The sequence below is a fragment of the Plecotus auritus genome, assembly GCF_963455305.1.
Source record: "Plecotus auritus genome assembly, chromosome: X".
NCBI lineage: Eukaryota > Metazoa > Chordata > Mammalia > Chiroptera > Vespertilionidae > Plecotus > Plecotus auritus.
In genome coordinates, this window is record NC_137784.1 from 1,216,092 (window position 1) to 1,223,919 (window position 7,828).

The window sequence follows — 7,828 nt, forward strand, 5'->3', positions numbered from 1 at the left end:
TTTGTGCTCATGGGGGGTGGGGGGGAAAGGGATGTCCCTCAGCCCAGCCTGCACCCTCTCCAATCTGGCACCCCTCAGGGGATGTCTGACAGCTGGTCAGCGGGTCAGTCAACTGTCTTGGCAGTCACTGTACAAAAAACCTGGAAGATGATTGAGTTGTTTTGGTTTTTTTTTGGTGTGTGTGTTTTTTTAGAGAAATAGAGAGAGAGAGAGAGAGAGAGAGAGAGAGAGAGAGAGAGAGAGACCCACAGACCCCAGGCCAGCTAAGGCAGGTGTCAGCAGGACCCCCCTGGTCTCCCTGCTGATCACCCCACACCTCAGCCCTGAAGGCAGGCCAGGCCTTTATAACTATACTAGAGGCCCAGTGCACGAAATTCAGACATGGGTAGGGTCCCTAGGCCTGGCTGGCGATCAGGGCCAATTGACACCTTCCGGCGGCCGGCCAGAGCCTTCCTTTATTCCGTGCCACCCCCTGGTGGTGGTCAGTGCACATCATAGTGAGCGATCGAACTCCCGGTCTCCCGGTCGAACTCCGAAGGGGACACTTGGCATATTAGCCTTTTATATAGATAGATTTATATTTCATCTGCTACTTAAAATTCTCCTGGGGGAAAAAAAACACACAAAATAGAATAAAATATAGACAGGCACCCAGTCCGTGTGGCTCCGTGGTTGAGCATCGACCTAGGAACCAGGAGGTCAGGGTTCGATTCCCGGTCAAGGTCACTGGCCAGGGTTGTGGGCTCCATCCCCATTATGGGGGCGTGCAGGAGGCAGCCGGTCCATGATTCTCTCTCATCATGGATGTTTTTTTCTCTCTCTCTCTTCTGCTCTGAAAAAAGAATTTCTTTTTCTTAAATTAAACACACACACACACACACACACAAGGTCTTGAGATACCTGACCCTTTAAGTCACTCGCTTACTTGGGGTGAAGGAATCTTTGGATTCCGACCGTGATTCTCACTTCATATGCTCATCAGATGTCAGCCCTGGAGTATGTGAAAGCACGCCTTTGTCCGCCCAACCCAGAGAGTGATACTCGCATTTTCCTAGAGTCCTAGGAAATAGATTCTCTTCCCACGATGGGTGGCAGGTCCAGGGAATGAAAGAAACCACGGCCATAAAATGCCCCTTCAAGCGAATGATGTTCATCCCGGCCGGCGTGGCTCAGGGGTTGAGCGTCGACCTAGGAACCAGGAGGTCAGGGTTCGATTCCCGGTCAAGGGCATGGACCTTGGTTGCGGGCACATCCCCAGTAGGGGGCGTACAGGAGGCAGCCGATCCATGATTCTCTCTCCTCATGGATGTCTCTCTCTCTCTCTCTCTCTCTCTCTCTCTCTCTCTCTCTCTCTCTAAAATTCAATAAAAAATAATTTAAAAAAACCAATTATGTGTATATCAAACACAACACCGTATGGGCCATGACCATTATTGTTCAGTGTTTGAAATGAAGAATAAGTCCAGTTTCGCTCAGTGGATGGAGTGTCGGCCTGCAAACGGAAGGGTCCCGGGTTCGATTCCGGTCAAGGGCATGGACCTTGGTTGCGGGCACATCCCCAGTCGGGGGCGTGCAGGAGGCAGCAGATCCATGATTTTTTCTCGATGTTTCTTTTCTTTCTTTCTTTTTAAATATATTTTATTGATTTTTTTACAGAGAGGAAGGGAGAGGGAGAGAGAGTTAGAAACATCGATGAGAGAGAAACATCCATCAGCTGCCTCCTGCACACCTCCTACTGGGGATGTGCCCGCCACCAAGGTACATGCCCTTGACCGGAATCGAACCCGGGACCCTTCAGTCCACAGGCCGACGCTCTATCCACTGAGCCACACTGGTTAGGGCATTTTTAAATATATATATATATTTTTATTGATTTCAGAGAGGAAGAGAGACGGAGAGAAACATCCAAGATGAGGGAGAATCATGGACCGGCTGCCTCCTGCACGCCCCCTACTGGGGATGGAGCCCACAATCCAGGGCCTGTGCCCTTGACCGGGAATCGAACCCTGACCTCCTGGTTCACAGGTCGACACCTAACCACTGAGCCACACCGGCCGGATCGGCCGTCCTCTCTTGCCTGCGACTTCAGAGGCCTGTGTGACCCGCCCAGCCTGTCATCTGGGCAGATAACCAAGAGGACGGATGGGTTTCAGACCGTCTGCTGTCAGCCTTTGGCAGGAGATGAGTCAGCGAGACTCGGCCGAGCGCCGAGGTCTTCGGAGCAGCTATGGTCAAAGCTCTCGGCGCACGCCAAGGTCACCAAATATACAAGGTCCTTGGTGTGGGCCGAGATAAGACATGTCCGAGGGTGAATACAGCCAAACAGCGCAACAGCATGATTTCTCGTGAAATCGGCCCTTTTTTTCTTTAAAAGATAAAATGTTTTTATTGATTTTTTTTTTTTTTTAGAGAGAAGAAAGGGACAGATAGAAACAGCAATAAGTGGATTTTTAAAATATATACACGGAGTGGCCAGATGATGATGATGATCTCTGAACGCATAATAATGTGGCCACTCAGTGTGTGTGTGTGTGTGTGTGTGTTTGTATATATATCTATATATCTATATATCTATATATCTATATCTATATCTATATCTATATCTATGTCTATGTCTATGTCTATGTCTATGTCTATATCTATATCTATATCTATATCTATATCTATGTCTATCTATATCTATATATATCTCTCTCTATATCTATATCTATATCTATGTCTATGTCTATGTCTATGTCTATGTCTATATCTATATCTATATCTATCTATCTATATCTATATCTATATCTATATCTATATCTATATCTATATCTATATCTATATCTATCTATCTATCTATCTATCTATCTATCTATCTATATATATATCTATATATATATTTTTGAGGCCTGGTGCATGAATTCATGCATGGGTGGGGTCCGGCCAGCCTGGCCAGGGCGAGGGGACATGGGTGGTTGGCCGGCCTGCCTGCTGGTCGAACTCCTGGTCGAGGGGACCATTTGCATATGAGCCTTTTATTCTATAGGATAGACACGGAGTGGCCAGATTATTATGCGTTCAGAGATCATCATCATCTGGCCACTCGGTGTATATTTTTATTGATTTCAGAGAGGAAGGGAGAGGGATAGGGAGAGAAAAACATCCATGATGAGAGAGAATCATGGGTCGCTGCCTCCTGCATGCCCTCTATGGGGGATTGAGCCCACAACCTGGACATGTGCCCTTGACCGGGAATCGAACCTGTGACCTCCTGGTTCCTAGGTCGACGCTCAACCACTGAGCCACATTGGATAGGCCGAGGATGTATTTTGACTGCATTTGCCATGTCTAGTACCTGGGCTAAAATAATAATAATAATAATAATAATAATAATAATAATAATAAAGTAAGAAAAATTAAACATCTGCTACTTCTCATTTTTTTCCGGGTGCTGTAATCAAACGCGTCAACCAAGACCGATGGAATGGAGAAAATCTAATTTTAATCCAGGGGCCTGGAGAACTCACAGCAGCAGGCAACGTTGGGAATATGTGACATTTTGGACAAAGGAGAAGGAGGTGGGGTGGGTGGCGATAGGGGTCTTAGGTTTCAACACAGAGTGGGTGACCTGTAGGGACTTGGGACAGACTAGCCCAGGGGTGGGCAAACTTTTTGACTCGAGGGCCACCATGTGTTCTTAAATTGGACCCGAGGGCCGGAACAAAAGCATGGATGGAGTGTGTGTGTGAACTCATATAAATTCAAAGTAAAGGAGCGGAGGGGAGAGCAAGAGAACCCTCCGCTCTTTCGGCTCCGCGGGCCGGATAGAACAGTCGAACGGGCCGGATCCGGCCCGCGGAGCCGTAGTTTGCCCACGGCTGGACTAGAGCAATAGAGCGAGAAAAAACTCCTGCTGGGCAAACCAGAAATAATGGGACATGGCGGGCATGTAGCTTTACAGGCCCCAGGTGGTGTGGCTCAGTGGGTAGAGCGCCGGCCTGCAGACTGAGAAGCGTCCCGGGTTTGATTCCAATCTAGGGCACATGCCCGGGTGGCGGGGTCGATCCCCAGTAGGGGGCGTGCAGGAGGCAGGCGGTCCATGATTCTCTCTCATCATAGATGTTTCTCATTCTCTCTCCCTCTCCCTTCCTCTCTGAAATCAATACAAATATATCTCTACTAATAAAAGGGTAATATGCTAATTAGACCAGATGTCTTCTGGACGTCCATCTGGACAAAGCCACCGTGGCAGGGGCCGAGGTAGAGTGGTTAGGGGCGATCAGGCAGGCAGGCAGAGTGGTTAGGGGCGATCAGGCAGGCATGCAGAGTGGTTAGGGGCGATCAGGCAGGCAGGCAGAGTGGTTAGGGGTGAACAGACAGGCAGGTGAGTGGTTAGGAGCTAGCGGTCCCGGATTGCGAGAGGGATGTCTGACTGCAGGATCAGGCCTAAACCAGCAGTCAGACATCCCCCAAGGGGTCCCTGATTAACCAGGGTTCAGGCCAGGCTGAGGGACACCCCCTCGCCCCTATGCATGAATTTCATGCACCGGGCCTCTAGTATATTAATAAATGCATGGGCCCTAGCTTGTGTGGCTCAATGGATAGAGTGTCGGCCTGCAGACTGAAGGGTACCGGGTTCGATTCCCGGTCAAGGGCACATGCCCGGGTGGTGGGCTCCATCCCCAGTAGGGGGCGTGCAGGAGGCAGGCGGTCCATGATTCTCTCTCCTCATGGATGTTTCTCTCTCTCTCTCTCTCCTTTTCTCTCTGAAATCAATAAAAAAAAATGTATTTTTAAAAACATGCCTTGTTGCATATTAAGGGCGGTGTCTTCTCACTAAAGTGGGGGCATCTGGGGGGGCCCCTCCTACCCAGTTACATGTAGGGAGGTGAGAGTCCTCAATCTTTCTTTTCAGCTGCCTCCCTCCCACCCCCCCGTCTCTCTTATCTCATCTCCCGCTTCTCTGTAAACAGCAGCCTTTCAAAGCATTTTTTCTCTAGAAAGAATGAGGAGTTGGCGTTGCTCCCAACACTTAACATTCCTGAGGAAAAACATTCTTACATGTAAACTCATCCACCCTCTCCTTTCTGGTTCTTTTCAAACCCCCCGCCACCCCCCACCCCACTTTTTTTTTTTTGATGAGGCCATAGATGTTTTTTCTGGCATCGAACCATGTTTAATTGGACGCCCTTAAAGGCGATAGGGGAGACTTGAGATCTAAGAGATAGAGCCCCTGAATTAATCTGGAAAAAAAAATCCTATTATTTTAAATCTTAGAACACAAACACTCATGTGAACAGGGGGTTATGGGAAGAGGGGGTTAAGTTTTTCTTAAGTTTCCTTTGCAAGGCCTGTGGGAAGCGATGGGGGAGGTGACTCAGCTGTGAATCCCTCAAGCAGAACTGATACGCAGGGTCAGGCCGACCCATCAGGAGTCAAAACATCATCTCGTCCACATCATCCCATCCACATCATCTCGTCCACATCATCTCGTCCACACCATCTCGTCCACATCATCTCGTCTACATCATCTCGTCCACATCATCTCACCCACATCATCTCATCCACACCACCTCATCCACATCATCTCGTCCACATCATCTCACCCACATCATCTCACCCACATCATCTCATCCACATCATCTCATCCACATCATCTCGTCCACATCATCTCACCCACATCATCTCGCCCACATCATCTCGTCCACATCATCTCGTCCACATCATCTTGTCCACATCATCTTGTCCATATCATCTCACCCACATCATCTCATGCACATCATCTTGTCCACACCATCTCGTCTACACGTTCTCGTCCACACCATCTCATCCACATCATCTCATCCACATCATCTCACCCACATCATCTCATCCACATCATCTCGCCCACATCATCTCGTCCACATCATCTCACCCACATCATCTCATCCACATCATCTCGTCCACACCATCTCATCCACATCATCTCGTCCACACCATCTCACCCACACCATCTCGTCCACACCATCTCACCCACATCATCTCACCCACACCATCTCACCCACATCATCTCACCCACATCATCTCACCCACACCATCTCCTCCACACCATCTCGTCCACACCATCTTACCCACATCATCTCACCCACACCATCTCACCCACATCATCTCACCCACATCACCTTATCCACATCATCTCGTCCACATCATCTCATCCACATCATCTCGTCCACATCATCTCGTCCACATCATCTCACCCACATCTTCTCGTCCACACCATCTCGTCCACACCATCTCGTCCACACCATCTCACCCACATCATCTCACCCACATCATCTCCTCCACACCATCTCGTCCACACCATCTCGTCCACACCATCTCACCCACATCATCTCACCCACACCATCTCACCCACATCATCTCACCCACATCATCTCGTCCACATCATCTCGTCCACATCATCTCACCCACATCATCTCGTCCACATCATCTCACCCACATCATCTCATCACCTGATGACAAAGGATGACAGCTGACGTCCACGGACCCCCAGGGCTGCACGTAACACCCCAGCCCCTTCCCCTTTATGACCCTGTCCTCTGCACCTTGCTGGGAGACAGGATTAGATGCTTGTAAGGGCCTTGTCTTCTTGGTGGGCTGGCCTTTTCAATAAACACCTGATAGGATGCAACCCTGCCTTCATGATTGGACACAGCCACAGGCGGCCTGAGTCTACCGGGGGGTTTCCCAGTAACAAGGGTTGTGGAAAGAGTTTGTGTTAACTAGTTTCTTGATCACGCTGACTTAGTTTCTGAAGCCATTTGGGGTTAACAATATTACTATTCTGATGAGGTTGCTTTTTAAAAAATATATATTTTTTTTATTGATTTCAGAGAGAGGAAGGGAGAGGGAGAGAGATAGAAACATCCATGAGGAGAGAGAATCATGGACCGGCTGCCTCCTGCACGCCCCCTCCTGGGGATGGAGCCCACAACCCGGGCGTGTGCCCTTGACCGGGCATCGAACCGTGACCTCCTGGTTCCTAGGTTGAGGCTCAACCGCTGAGCCACACGGGCCGGGCTGTGTATGCCTTTAGAACAGTTATAATTAACTCACGAAGGTATTTTTCACAAGACACGTTAAGTCCAGATTGCATACTACCCCTTACATTTTCAAAGTATTGTAGGGCAATCCGACCTCCCTAAAACAGACATCGACATCTTTAACATCCAAGAGATATTTTGAGTTCTGTCCTTCTATGCTAGTATGGATGATTTTTTTTTTTTTTTTTTTTTGGCATCTAGATAAGTACCCAAGTCAGACAGGTTGCCTAAATGTACAGGTCTCCTCATTGCAAGACAAAAAAAAAAAAAAGAAGAAGAAGAAAGAAAAAAGAAAAAAATCCCTGGCTGGTGTGGCTCAGTGGATAGAGCGTCACCCTGCAGACTGAAGGGTCTCGGGTTCGATTCCCTGTCAAGGGCACATGCCCGGGTTGTGGGGGCTCCATCTCCAGTGGGGGGCGTGCAGGAGGCAGCCGATCCATGATTCTCTCTCCTCATGGATGTGTCTCTCTCTCCCTTCCTCTCTGAAATCAATTTAAAAAAATAAAGAAGAGAAATATTCTTTAAAAAAGAAAAAAGTGCCCTAACCGGTGTGGCTCAGTGGATAGAGCGTCGGCCTGCGGACTGAAGGGTCCCGGGTTCGATTCCGGTCAAGGGCATGTACCTTGGTTGCAGGCACGTCCCCAGGTGGGAGGTGTGCAGGAGGCAGCTGATGGGTGTTTCTCTCTCATCGATGTTTCTAGCTCTCTCTCCCTCTCCCTTCCTCTCTGTAAAAAAATCAATAAAATATATATTAAAAAAAAAGAAAA